The following is a 13,713-nucleotide window of genomic DNA, read 5'->3' as shown; positions in this document are numbered from 1 at the left end:
CGTTTCCAAAGCTGTCCTTGAATCTGAGGGCCACTTCTGCAGACCTGTGGGCTGTGACCACTCCTGCCCTGTTTTGACCCAGTAGGGCCCCCTTGCCAGCGTTGGCGTGCACCGCACCAGCCTTTTCTGGGCGCGTCGGCTCCCGTCCTGGCTGCCCACAGGCACTGCGACAGGCGGCAGCGGCTCGCCCGGATGCCTAGAGCCCAGCCCCAGGGCCCGGGATGCAGGAGATTGGGCAGCGTTTTGTTGAGAGCTGGCATTGTCATGGGGACCGTATGTTCAGCATTTTCTGGATTGCCCGTGACTTCAAAAGCTGTACCTATTTGCATTCATAAGCTTACTTTTTTGTCAGATGACAGGTCCTATGGTTTCTTCCTGCTGGGTACGTGGTGCGCGTCATGTGAGCTGAGAGAAACGAGCGGGGTGGTGCTGAGGGTGCTCCATGGGGCACGTGACATAAGGGGACCCGAGGGGCAGAGCTGACTGCGCCCAGGGGCGTGGAGCCATGAACTACATTGTCTCTGGGGGTGCGAGAAGGCCAGGTTCCGCCCGCTGTGTGAGGGACTGTGTCGTGGAGCACACTGGAATGGCTGTGCGGGGCCTGGCACGGGGACCGGGCCAGGCCTGCGTGTGACCTGACTTGTAGCATTGGAGGGAAGAAGCGCTGGCGCTCAGGACAACTTCGTCACTTGACTTTCGAGGACAGAAGCAAAGTCGCACGCTTCCGGTCACTGGCTGGCCGTTGCCAGAGTTGGCAGTGGACTGGATGGAGATTTTTCCAGTGCTTTTCCCAGGAAACGTGCCCGCTCAGCCAAACGGCTTGTGAGGCTTCTTCTGTGCCTGGTGTGTCTGTGCTGTGGCTGTGGTGTGTCACAGGGTCTGCATGTCTACATTTACCAGCCGTTTACTGCACGGAGCTCTCACGGCCCTTGTGCCCGTTAAGTAGGAAAACGCTTCTGTCGGCGGCCACAAGGTGGCACTGGCCTCAGCGTTACTCTGGTACGTGTGTGTTTTGAACGTTTAGCATGATATTTTTTCTTTTACCTTTGTACGTTTATTTTCACATTTTCCTAAATTTACTAAATTGACTTTAAGGGGATGGATAGTAAATTAAGGCTCCAACTCTGATGTTGGTGAAGTTTTCTTTTGCCATTTTGGTCTTAAAAAATCTTAAAAAAATTAGATAACACATTTTAATCATTTCAGGCATGAATATCTGAGAAAGTGAAAGCCCCTTAGAACCCTGCTGTCCTACAGGATTGTCATATATTATGCTAGGGGTTTGTTGTTTGTTTTTTTTTTTGGTACCTGTATTTTCCTCTGTGTGTATATGTGTTTTTTTTTTGGGGGGGGGTGTGGGAGAAGCATGTTTTTCATTGTCCATGCCTTTTCAGGTTTTTAAAAATTTATTTCATGCTCTGTATTGGAGCATATTTACAATATCTTATTTTTAAAAATGACAAAATAGTGTTTTAAATATCTTGAATAGAAGGATATTGTTTAATAGTTCCCTTCTATTTACTAGTATCGTTTATTTTGCCTTTACTCATTTTAAGAGGTAGCTGACCAATGGCTTTGTAAGTTTTTTCCTCTTGAATTAACCATTTTGAACTGATTTGTTTTTCATATTGCCCTCATAAGTCGTTTTTTCACCTGAGTCGGCATTTGCACTGCTCTTACATTCTGTTTGCCCACGTTGTTAATTAAATGCCATTGTGAAATAAATATTTAAATTTAAAAGAGGGGAGAGACTATGGTGTATTCTTTGTAAAATGTATGACGTACGCTCGGTCTTCAGTGTGTGAATCTTTCAGGGCCCACGTCCAAGTTCATGAGCTTCGCGTCTTAGAGTGTGTCTAACTGAACTTCCACTACCTTATGGGTATCGTTGGTCTCCCAACTGCATGCACTTAGTGAAATTCCTATGTAACTCTTTCAGATTAAAAGATGCAAGAGTTGGGGCGCCTGGGTGGCTTAGTCGGTTGAGCGTCCGACTTTTGCTTAGATCATGATCTCTCGGTTCGTGGGTTCGAGCCCCGCGTCGGGCTCTGTGCTGACTGCCAGCTCAGAGCCTGGAGCCTGTTTCGGTCTGTGACTCCCTCTCTCTCTGACCCTCCCCTGCTCATGCTGTCTCTGTCTCTCTCTCCTAGAAATAAATAAAACATTAAAAAAAAAAAGATGCAAGAGTTCTTATCCTTTTTGAGTTTGTACCACATTCTGTGCTTTTTCCGGTTGCTGGTGACGGCGGTCTCTTCTCTCCCAGGCTGTGTCTGAGCACCTTCACTCTGGCCGTGTCGGCTGGGGCCGTGCTGCTCCTGCCCTTCTCCATAGTGAGCAACGAGATCCTGCTCTCCTTTCCTCACAACTACTACATCCAGTGGCTAAATGGCTCCCTGATCCACGGTCAGTATATATTGCTTGTTATAGTCACAGCGAATGGTTTCGTTTTTTTCCTGCCCTGTGTTTTTAGATTTGCCTTTTCTGAATTTGCTTCATAATTTGCATCTTCTTCCAATAGACCATGAGTCCCTCATAAAATCACAAAACCAGATTTTACTTACTATCCCTATTCTTAGTTGTGAAAGGCTTTTTCTGTTTTACCTAATCAAGAAGCAATGTTTATACTTACAATGATTTTGATATTTAAAATTTATTGAAAACTTTTAAAATTTAATTTTTTTATCTTACTTGTTTTAGAGAGAGTGAGTTAGGGAGAGGGGAAGAGGGGGAGAGAGAGAGAGAGAGAATGAATCCCAAGCAGCCTCCATGCTCAGCACAGAGCCCATCATGGAGCTTGATCCATGATCCTGGGATCATGACCTGAGCCCAAATCAAGAGTTGGATGCTTAACTGACTGAGCCGCCCAGGTGCCCCCATTTAGCAAGAGAATACTGGTTTATCTGCATGTGTGAAAATCCTTTTAGCATCCTTTTGAGACCTAAAAATACTAACCATAGTTTTCTACTTTGTTTAATTTCCTGTTAGTAACTTTTGTCATTTAAAAATAGATAGCAGAAAGGGGGAAAACTTTTTTGTCAGTATAGACTTTAAAATTAATGTGTTTAAAAAATGACCTACTGGGGCACCGGGGTGGCTCAGTCGGTTAAATGTCCGACTTCGGCTCAGGTCATGATGTCAGGGCTTGTGAATTTGAGCCCCATGTCCAGCTCCGTGCTGACGGCTCAGAGCCTGGAGCCTGCTTCGGATTCTGTATCTCCCTCTCTCTCTGACCCTCCCTTGCTCTCTCTCTCTCTCTCTTAAAAATAAACTTTAAAAAATATAAAAGGACTTACTATGGGCAATATAGTATATTGCTTGGAGGCCAAATATATGTGCATTCCAATCTTGACTCTTCCTTTCTAGAAATTTTTAGTTAGGTAAGACATTTTAATTTTAATGTATAAAATATGTTAAAAGATCTAATACATAGGTCTTTTTTTATATGTTTCATTGCCCTTCCCCCTTTCTTACATACTGTGATTTGTGTGAAACACATCAGCTTTTTAAATGTTTTATTTATTTATTTGGGTGTAGGGGAGTTGCACAAGTTGGGGAGGGGCAGAGAGAGAGGGAGAGAAAATCCCAAACTGGTTGTGTGCTGTTGGTGCAGAGCCCGATGTGGGGCGCAATCCCACGAACTGTGAGATCATGACCTGAGCTGAAATCAAGGGCCAGAGGCTCAACCGACTGAGCCGCCCAGGCGCCCCAAACACATCCGCTTTTCATTAGATTTTTGTAAATATGTTCTGGTTATTTTACTTTTTAATTTTATTTGCTTTTTAGATTGACAGGATTATTAACATTTTTATATTGTCCAGTCTTTTGTCTTCCTTTGGTTTCTCTAATTGTTTTGTTTAGAAGATCCTTTCCCTCCTGAGATATGACAAATACTGCCTCCCCTGCTGCCATTTTCCAGAAATGATTTTGTTTATGCTTAACTATTTGATTCACTTGGAGTTTATACAACCGCCTTTTACCCGTTGTGTTGAAAGAAATGGCTACATTTGCTGCAGAATATTTGGAAAACAGAATACTCGGTAAAGAAAATTGTTACTCCCAAACCTACCAGCACATTACGGTTGTGCATTCCGTGGCCCGTGGCCTCGAGTGTGGACTGTTCCTGGGCACACATCACCAAGTGCAGAGCCCTCACGGACTCCCGGTTAACTTGCACTCCCCCCCATCCACACATGAGGGGGATCCCCATGCCGTTAACTACTTTTCTGTGCTGTTGACAGTATTGCCTGGAGCTGTTTTAATCATGGATTGTTTCCAATTTTCTAATGAAAACTGTAGTGTCCATCTTTACAAATAAACGTTTGCCCATAGGATAAACTTCTGCAGTTCACTCTCCGGGTAGCACACTCAAAGAGGCTTCCAGAGGGTGTTTCCCCGTCCGAAAAGCTGTTTGACGCCCACCGGTGGTAGCGCTTTCCGGGTGGGAGGGCCGGGGTCCTCTTCTCAGAGAGCACCCTCACCTGCTGCGGGGGGTCCTCACCGCCGGCCACTCGTGCGGGACGCGTTTCCTCTCTTAACCGTACGGTGCTTTAGTTACTAGCGAGGGGACATTTACAAGCATACTCAGAGGTCGTAGGTTGTTCAGTTATTTTTTAGTAAATTACTATCTGTGTTTCCTTTGCCCATTTTTACAGCATTTTTTCCCTCTTTTTTTTTTAGTTTTTATTTATATTCCAATTAGTTAACATACAGCGTGCTGTCAGTTTCAGGTGTGCAGTATAGTGATTGAGCACTTCCGAACGTCACCTGTGCTCATCCCGACAGGTGCCCTCCTTAGTCCCGCCACCTGTTTCACCCACTGTCATACCCACCTCCCCTCTGGTGGCCATCAGTTTGTTTTCTGTAGTCAAGAGTCTGTTTCCTGGTTTGTCTCTCTCTCTCTCGTTCCTTTGCTCATTTGTTTTGTTTCTTAAATTCCACACGAATTTAAATCCTATGGTATTTGTCTTTCTCTGACTAACTTATTGCACTTAGCATTATGCCCTCTAGACCCATCTGTGTTGTTGCAGATGGTAAGATTTCATTCCTTTTTATGCTTGCAGTGTTTTTTAATATTTATTTATTAAAAATTTTTTAATGTTTATTCATTTTTGAGAGTGAGAGAGAGCACAGCAATGGAGGAGTTAGAGAGAGAGGGAGACACAGAATCCGAAGCAGGCTCCAGGTTCCTAGCTGTCAGCACAGAGCCTGATGCGGGGCTCGAACTGTGACCTGTGAGATTGTGACCTGAGCTGAAGTCGGACACTTAACTGACTGAGCCACCCAGGAGCCCCTTAATTTACTTATTTTGAGAGAGAAAGAGTGAGCACCAACCGGGGAGAGGCAGATGGGGAGAATCCCAAGCAGGTTCCTTGCTGTTAGCATAGAGCCTGACACAGGGCTTGAACCCACAAACCATTAGATCATGATCTGATCCAAAATCATGAGTCAGACACTTAACTGACTGGGACATCTAGGCACCTTGCTTGTAGTGTTTTTTTTTTTAAGTAATTGGTTGTCTATGAGAGGTTAATTGCAAACATTTCCTCCCATTTATCCTTTAATACTACGTAAGCTGTTTTCTGACACGAAGAATTTTAGTTTAATCACATATTTGAATCTGGCCTTTGTGGTCTCTTGTCTTCCCTGAAAGTAGAAACAAATGGAGAAATGATGCTCAGAAGACCAAATGAATTCAGTAAAGTTAGGAGTAATTGTTAATTGAATAAAAAGAAGTTACTCTGTTTTTATTGCTTAGCAAGTGAAAAAACTCAGACAGGCAAACTGGAATTGATACAGAGAATAATAAGTCATCTACTGATTGTTATTATAAAGGCAGGAGTCAGCCTGGAAATCAATGGCTATGAATTTTTGGTGAGTGTTTTAGATGACATGTTATTTGTTATTAGTAAATAGGTGGATAGAATATAATTTAGAAAATGGTTTTTGCATGCATGTCTGAAATGTTTGAGGAAGACTGTTTGGCATGGTCCCCGTGGCCCTGGCTTTCTTTGAAGCTGTAGGGACTATATGGTGCCTACGTCTTGCAGGCTGGGCTCCAGGTGTTTTTACCAGAAAGAAGTACAGCTGGCCTCAAGATGGGCTAACCAGTACAACAGGTGAGGTGGGTCTTGTTTCTAGTTTTACTAAATAGAAACTTCATGTTGTAGTTAATGACCTTCATATACTCTAAATAAGGGTCATTTCTCTTATCGTGCTTATGGACTGGAAGTGGGATCTGCTAACACGCGACAGGCTAGGTGTTTGGAGGCCTTAAGCCTGGAAGTAAATATACTTATATTGGTTCTCATTGTAATGTGAGGTGTGCAAGCTTGGGTATTTTATTTTGTTTATAAATCAGGGCTTAGAACAAGGATTCCCACACAGGGGTTGCCTAATAACCATATGTTGAATGAATAGATAAAGTGTATACTAAACAATAAGCTCAAACTCCAGTGAAACCTCATCCGCTGAAAGTTGGGGCACTGAGGAGACCCCTTCTACGTGATGTCACTGCTTCTGAATGTCCTCTTAGGAACGGGGGGCCTGGGATGTCCGCCCTGGAACTCTTCTTGAGGGTTTTGTGACCTCTGGCTTTGTTTCTGCTAATTCTTTGGTAGGTCTGTATCCTTTGCGGAACATAGTGAATTTCATAAATCTTTAAATGCGTCTTTCTCTTCTAAATTCATAGCTTTCTCTAACCTTGTTGATGACATTCACGGAGTGCTTATTATGAGTCTGGTAGATCGTCCTGGGCTAGAATATTTGTCAACCTTAGACATGCTTGCTTCTTGGCTTCTAAAAAGGCATTAATGGGGGCAAATTATAGTAATCCCGAGATGCCCTCAGGCACTTGCTGGGTTCTAGCCGCTCATCTTGCCTCCGCTGTGGAGTGTCCAGCCTCCCCTTGGTGGTCAGGACCAGTTAGCCCAGCCAGCGCAGGAGCGCCCTTCCTTGCGGGTTGACTCGGCATGAGGACCCAAGTGCTGGGCCGCAGGCTGAACTCCAGTTCAGCAGAGCCAGTGTTGTGTCTCCTGGCAGAAACATCCCTCCGTTCAGAGCTCGGACCCCTAGGCTAGCAGCACCGGTGCCTAAGGTTATAGGAATGGGAGGCAAAAGTTTCCCTAGCGGGCACTAGGGATAATAGTGAGTACCCCACCCCTTGTCTCCCCGTTGATTCCTGGACCTGGGAGCCAACCACCATATTGGATATAGAGGCAGGGCACATCAGCCTCATGTATATGCCATTTCCTGTTGCTGATGCAGTGCTGCTGCTGCGGGTCCGATGCTGGCTCAGGTAGCGCCTTGTTCACGACGGACAGTCAGGTCACATGGCTGGCGTGGAGGCCCATGATCAAGTGTTCAGTCTCTGCCTGGGGCCGGTAACGGGCCAAGGTCTGTTGTGTGTGCTGGCTGGCGGGGCTGGACCCCAGAGGCCTACGGGCCTGCGATGGATGCTTCAGGAGCCATTGCATTTGCAGATCAAGTGGCCTAAGTAGTGGAGCTGGCACAGCGGCCTGTACTTGTTGCGGAACCTTCTTTGATTCCGGACCCCACTGTCAGCTGGCAGCTCTGGGCGTCGCTTGGTAAAAGGGCGGGAGTAACACACCGAAATGAGGGCTGTGTTACCTTCAAAGTCCAAGGAAGCCTGTGAGCCTTGGGCCCCTTCTGGTTGGAGGAGGATCCAGGGTCAGCAGCTAAGTCTTCACCTGAGGACAGATACCGCCAAATGACCTCACGCACTGGGCCCCTAGAAATTTCACTGACATAGAAGGGCCCTGAGTTATTCTCTGATTTATCTTCCACCCTCTGACATGAACATGTCTCACCAGTAAGTCTAAGAGAGCCGTTGCTACTCTTGCTCCCTGGATCCAGTCAGCAGATTGTCATCACTAGAATGGACCAGTGGGACATTTGGTGGAAGGGAAAGGCGATCAAGATCCGTGCGGAGTAGATTGTGACGTGGGGCTGGAGAGGTGGTGCAGCCCTGCGGTAAGACAGTCTAGGCTCTGCTGGCCTTGCAGCTGAAGGTAAGCCACTTCGGGGGCCGTGTGGACGCAGATGGGGACAAAGGTGTTTGTCACGCCAGGAGTCACGTCCCAGGTACGAGGGTACGTGCCGATTCACTCGGGCCGCGAAACCACAGCTGGGGCAGCGGCTGCGGCGGGAGCGTCGCCTGGGTAAGCTTACGGTAGTCCGCTGTCCTTGTCCTGGGGCCCGTCTGCCTTGGGGACAAATCCCTAATGGTGACAGTAATCTCTGCATTTCCTTCAGGGATTTTCCTTGTTAGAGGCAGTTCTGGGGGCTTCTGCTTGGTCTTCCCCCCATAACAGACAGCCCGTACTACACAGGTCAGGGAGCCAGTGTAGGGATTCCATTAGCTGTTAGGGGTATCGGTCCTTATGCATTCCGGAACCGGGGATGTGACTGTCGACCAGGTTTGGAGGCCCCCGTGAGGCACGTGAGACCCCAGCTAGCCGCCTGTTGGCCAGCTGACCCAGAAGCCCTCCTCTGACAGTACGCTCTGACAGTGACATTTGGGGTCAGTGGTTGGCAGTCCTTGAGAAGTCTGACGATCTCCTCGACACCGGGGCAGTTCTGCCGCCCATAGTGGCCTGTATGTAAGGCGTTTACCAGCGTGGAACACTTATGAGATTTCCTTGTTACTGGCCTTTCTTTTTGTTAAGCCTTTTGTGAATTTGGACCGCCTGGTCCAGGGCTTTCATACTGAAAATGTTCAGTAGTCATTGCAGAGTGAATAAAAGTTATTTATTGTTTCATTAGGAATACCTTGGTAAAAAAGAACTTAATTTGAAAAGAAATTTAGTGGCTTATCCTATAAAATTGGCAGTATGGGTGGTTTTGATCATTTTTGCCTTTAATGTGTAAATCACATGGATTAGAGGCTAATATGTTTTGATAATGCTTTAGTATGTGTAACTATATTTAGTTTGAATTAAATACACTGTCTGGATTGTGAGCACATGGATTTGAGATGTTACATGTTAACATATAACATTCCTTGGAATGCCGCTTCACTCTTCTGGCCCCAGTTTAGTAACAGACATAAATAAAATATTAACCTTAGTTCTAAATCTCTATCATGTGGCAAGACGTATCGCTGCCTATAATGAGAAGATGATTAAAGTAGCTTGAAATATATGATCTGCAAAAATGATAGCGGAGCTGGAAATAGGCAGGATGGCAATCCTCTGGTCACTGACAGTTTTCACCCATGATCTCTGTCACTTGTCACCCGGATGCTGTGAGGTGTGTCGCGTGGCTCACTTAGTGTGGTCACGATGCGCAGGCAGCTGTGGTTATTGTAGGGCGGTACGAAGGCTTCCTGGGTTTTCCTTTTGGGCCAGTGGACGTGTTCTGGAATGAGGTGGGGGTGGTGGCAGCACAGTGTCGTGAACACACTAAATGCATTGAATTCTTCACTTTAAAGTGGTAATTTTATGTAACGTGAGTTTAAAATTAAAAACGAAACAGGACTCAATCTTTGGAAGGTAGGAGAATGATGGAATTAAGTTGTAGCCTTAAATAAAGTCAGGAAATGAGCCTTGGGGTTTGAGGTGCTTCCCCAGTGGGGGCTGGTATTTGCTAAGCTGCCCATACTCACCATACTGAGGAGACAGAGACACATGTTTATAACAGGATCGCCCAGTTGACAGTCTGTTAAATGATAACCACAATGAAATTGACTAGTCTTTGCAAGGTATGTGTGTTTTGTTTTTATTTTTCAACAGGAATAGGCAATACGCTGTTGTGGACATCATGAAGAACAATACAAAATCCATCTTAATTTATGTATTTTCAAGTTGCATAGAAGGTTAAAAAAATCAGACTTTCATATTATAAGCAATTAAGCTTTAAAAAGATAAGTATTACATCTACTTATGTATAGATATTAACTCAAAAAGTCCTTAATAAAGTTTAATATACCATTATTAGTTAAATGTTACTAATAGTTTCCAGTTAATTAGTCTTAATGGTCATTTATCATAATATGCATCAGTTTAGTTACTGGATATTAATAGAGATGTTTATAATACTAAAAAACAGGGGTGCCTGCGTGGCTCCATCAGTTAAGCATGTGACTCGATTTGGCTCAGATCATGATCTCCTGGTTGGTGAGACTGAGCCCCATGTGGTCTGTAAACCATCAGCGCAGAGCCTGCTTGGGATTCCCTCTCTCCCTCCCCCAGTTGCATGAACGCATGGGCTTGCTTTTTAATAAAAGTAAACAAAAGCAAACATTAAAAAAAAAAAAGGAATCTAAGTGTTCAAAGTGAGAGATTTGCTAAATTAAATTTCAGTAGGTCTGAACAGTAGAGTGCGTTTGTTGCTATTCATGGATTCTGATGTAGAAGAGCTTTTGTGGGTAGAGAAAGATGCTGGAGAAGTGTTTTTCTCTGGGTGGTAGGGTTCATCATGGGCTATGAAAATGGTTTCAGTGCTTGCTTTGTGTAGTATTTATGTCATGGGCATGTATTGCTTTTTTGTTACAAGAGAAAACTTAAGATAACAAGTTTCACAACTCATTGCTAAAGTTGTTTATTTTTTGTTTTTCTTCTAATAGAAGCTGTTCTAATTCTGAACTTCACACAGTACTTACTATTCAAAAGCAAACTTGTAGTCTTTCTCTAAGGTTTTTGCTTTTCTTGGTAGACTTTTTATGTTATGTAACTTTTTGACAATTGGCTTGGATCCTCAGTTCCACTGAAATACTGATTTTCACTTAGATTTGTCATTTTGAAAATTATTTAATATGGCTGAACTCTGATTAATTTTCTGTTTTAAATTCATGAAGTTTTTGGTCTCTGTGATGAAAAGTGATAGATCATTTGCTTCATAGTATTATGTTGGATTTTGGAATATTTTGTGAGTCCAGCAGATGGAGCTAGAAGTTAATTCATCCTGTGGTGATCTGGTAATTCAGTTTGGTTTGGTTTGGTTTTAAACTAAGTATTCTAAAAACAAAAACAGAAATAAAAACCCAAACCCACAAAATACAAAAAACTATTCTAGGATTATTAAATAATCTTTGTTTAAGTTCAGATACCTCTTTGGGGAATAGGCATAGGACATCTTTCAAAAACACTCTCACTGATACTGATTTAGAAGAACCACAAGGGTTTTGAATTTTTAGGATTGTACTGCACTGCTATATTGAAGCATATAATTTCAGGTTTTTGAAGCAGGGAATTTTGACTACTTTTTTTTTTTATTTTATAAAAGCATATGTAATAATATATAATAAATTATACAGTATATATGAACCTTAATTTAAACTCAGAATCAAAGAAATATTCTTAAGGGATATTAGTGTATGTATGTCTGATATATGTTTGCAAAATGCTGGAAACTTAATAAGCCTTACAAAGTTGCCAAGAATATAATTACTACGTAGGAATGTATGTTAGATATATTATTTTTCTACATATTAGCTGTTTTTCTCATAGTAACTTTATTATGTTATAGATTTGATAATTAAATTAGTATAAGCTAAGTCTGAAACTTTCACATTTATTTACTCTGGTTAATAAACTTAAGTTTTTGCATTTTTTTTCTTTTTTTTTTTAAAATGTTTTCTTTATTTCTTTACTCTGGTTAATAAACTTAAGTTTTTGCATTTTTTTTCTTTTTGTTTTTAAAATGTTTTCTTTATTTCTGAGAGAGAGAGAGGCAGTGTGGGCAGGAGAGGGTCAGAGAGAGAGGGAGACACAGAATCTAAAGCAGGCTCCAGGCTCTGAGCTGTCAGCAGAGAGCCCGACACCAGGCTCGAACCCACGAACTGTGAGATCATGACCTGAGCTGAAATCAGATGCTTAACTGACTGAGCCACCCAGGTGCCCCAGGTTTTTGCATTTAATTATTTAGACTTTTAATGAAAGATGGTTATTTATGTAGATGATTATCCTGTTAAGACTGTCAACTTTCAAATTCTTTGTGTTCAGTGAATATTTCTTGCAAAAATAAATAACAGTGGTGGTTCTGTATCGCATTATATCCGTTTCTATAATTGTGTTTGTCGAAATCATTAGTAATAATATTGAGGCTCCTGGAAAAAGAGCAGTTGGGGGAAGATTTTTAGATTATACACATATCTGTGTTATATGTACACACATATATGGCATGTAGCGTGTATATCATATGATGTATGTGACACAGATTTACACACACATATCTTACATATATATAAAGCTCAGTACTGAAAGTAGGCATTTAATTTCATGTCCAACTGGAAGAGTCGGTGTTCAGAATCTCTGTGATCACACTCGTTATTTTCTTCTCTTGCGCTGCAGACATTGCTGCTTGATGATATCTGTTGATACCGATTTATTTATTTAGCTTTTTGTAACTATCTTCATTTAAGATTTTTAAAAAAATATTTATTTGTTTTTGAGAGAGAGAGAGACAGGGAGACAGAGAGAGGGAGAACAGTGAGGTCATAACCCGAGCTGAAGTCAGACACTTAACCTAGTGAGCCACCCAGGTGCCCCAGCTGTCTTCATTTTAAGGGTGTGGGTTAGAGCAGATACGTCTTCTGATTTGTGAGCTTTTGCCCAGGGCAGAGTTTTATTTCTTAACTTTTGATTTTCAGAGAAACATTTGAGTTTGTGTTGTCCCTGCATGAAAGGGGCATACGTGATCAGAAGGATGAATCCTGGACGTTTGTGTGTTTATAACTCACTGACGGCAAGAGAGTCCCCTGTGCTGAGTGTAGTTGATTGTTTCACAAGACAAAAACTAAGTAAAAATTTTCGCCCCATTGTAAAGGTATAGTGGATTCTAAGCATTCAAGGGTTCACATTCATGGTTGCAGCAATCTGAGTGAGAGCATTGAGCTCCCTGCCAGGTGGTAATTCGTGATTTGACTGAGGCTGGGGTTTGACCTGTGCGGCCACTGAAGCTAGAAAATAGAGTAAATACGGGGCCGATGAGCCCAGCTCATACGGCATCTCAGTTCAGATGATCGCCTCTGCCCTCAGGCACTTTGTTGGAAGGTTACCTAACGGATTTGGAGAAGTTTGAGTTTCACAAAGAGGTTTAAATTGGTTTCATTCTTTTTAAGGGTCTTTATGGGCTCCTTATGGAAAACATAGAGGATGTAGGAAAGTAGGAAGAAAAATCATCTCTGATTTTACTGCATTCGCATTGTTAATAATTTGGTGTATTTCTTCGCAGTTTATTTTTTATATCTACTTTTTGGGCATTGTTTTCATATATTTTTAATGTCCTGTGTATACAGGTTTTCGTTTTGTAAGCTTTCCAGGGTGTAATTAATGAGAATAACTCTTTGGGAAAGGGGTGACAGCTAATGGGCTGTAACTCACTCACTGTCTCATCTCTATCTGGTCACATTGCTGCTGTGCGTTAGAATCTGTCAGTGCTTGGAGCATTCGCGTTATGTTGAGACAGGGCAAGGGGGGAGACACTAGCATTTGTGTAGTATTTGGTGTGTTATTTCTCTTCTGTTCTTTATGAGAGCCCTGTGAGCTCAGTTGCGGCCTATTTTATACACGAGGAAGCTAGAAGTTCCTTTTCCAGGTCATATATAGTGGATAGATGCAAACTTAGATATAAAGTGCCACTCAGACATCTGCCATCAGGACTGGGAAGGTCTTAAAAATTTTTTTTTAATGTTTATTTTTGAGAGAGTGAGAGAGCGTTAGTGGGGGAGGGGCAGAGAGAGAGGGAGACACAGAC

The 13,713-nt window shown here is 42.9% G+C and overlaps 1 protein-coding gene across 2 annotated transcripts in view; it reads left to right on the top strand.

Moving 5' to 3' along the window:
• Positions 1-2,321: 2,321 nt before the first annotated feature.
• LMBR1 (limb development membrane protein 1) overlaps positions 2,322-13,713 on the top strand; it is a 108,851-nt gene continuing 97,459 nt past the window's right edge. For both annotated transcript variants that reach the window (XM_077761313.1, XM_077761305.1), the window contains exon 1: positions 2,322-2,403. The gene's annotated coding sequence lies outside the window, so the exon portion shown is untranslated. The remainder of the gene's footprint in view (positions 2,404-13,713) is intronic.

Source organism: Crocuta crocuta, unplaced genomic scaffold (assembly GCF_008692635.1).
Source record: "Crocuta crocuta isolate KB4526 unplaced genomic scaffold, BGI_CrCroc_1.0 scaffold408, whole genome shotgun sequence".
NCBI lineage: Eukaryota > Metazoa > Chordata > Mammalia > Carnivora > Hyaenidae > Crocuta > Crocuta crocuta.
This window is presented reverse-complemented; position numbering and strand designations above follow the sequence as displayed.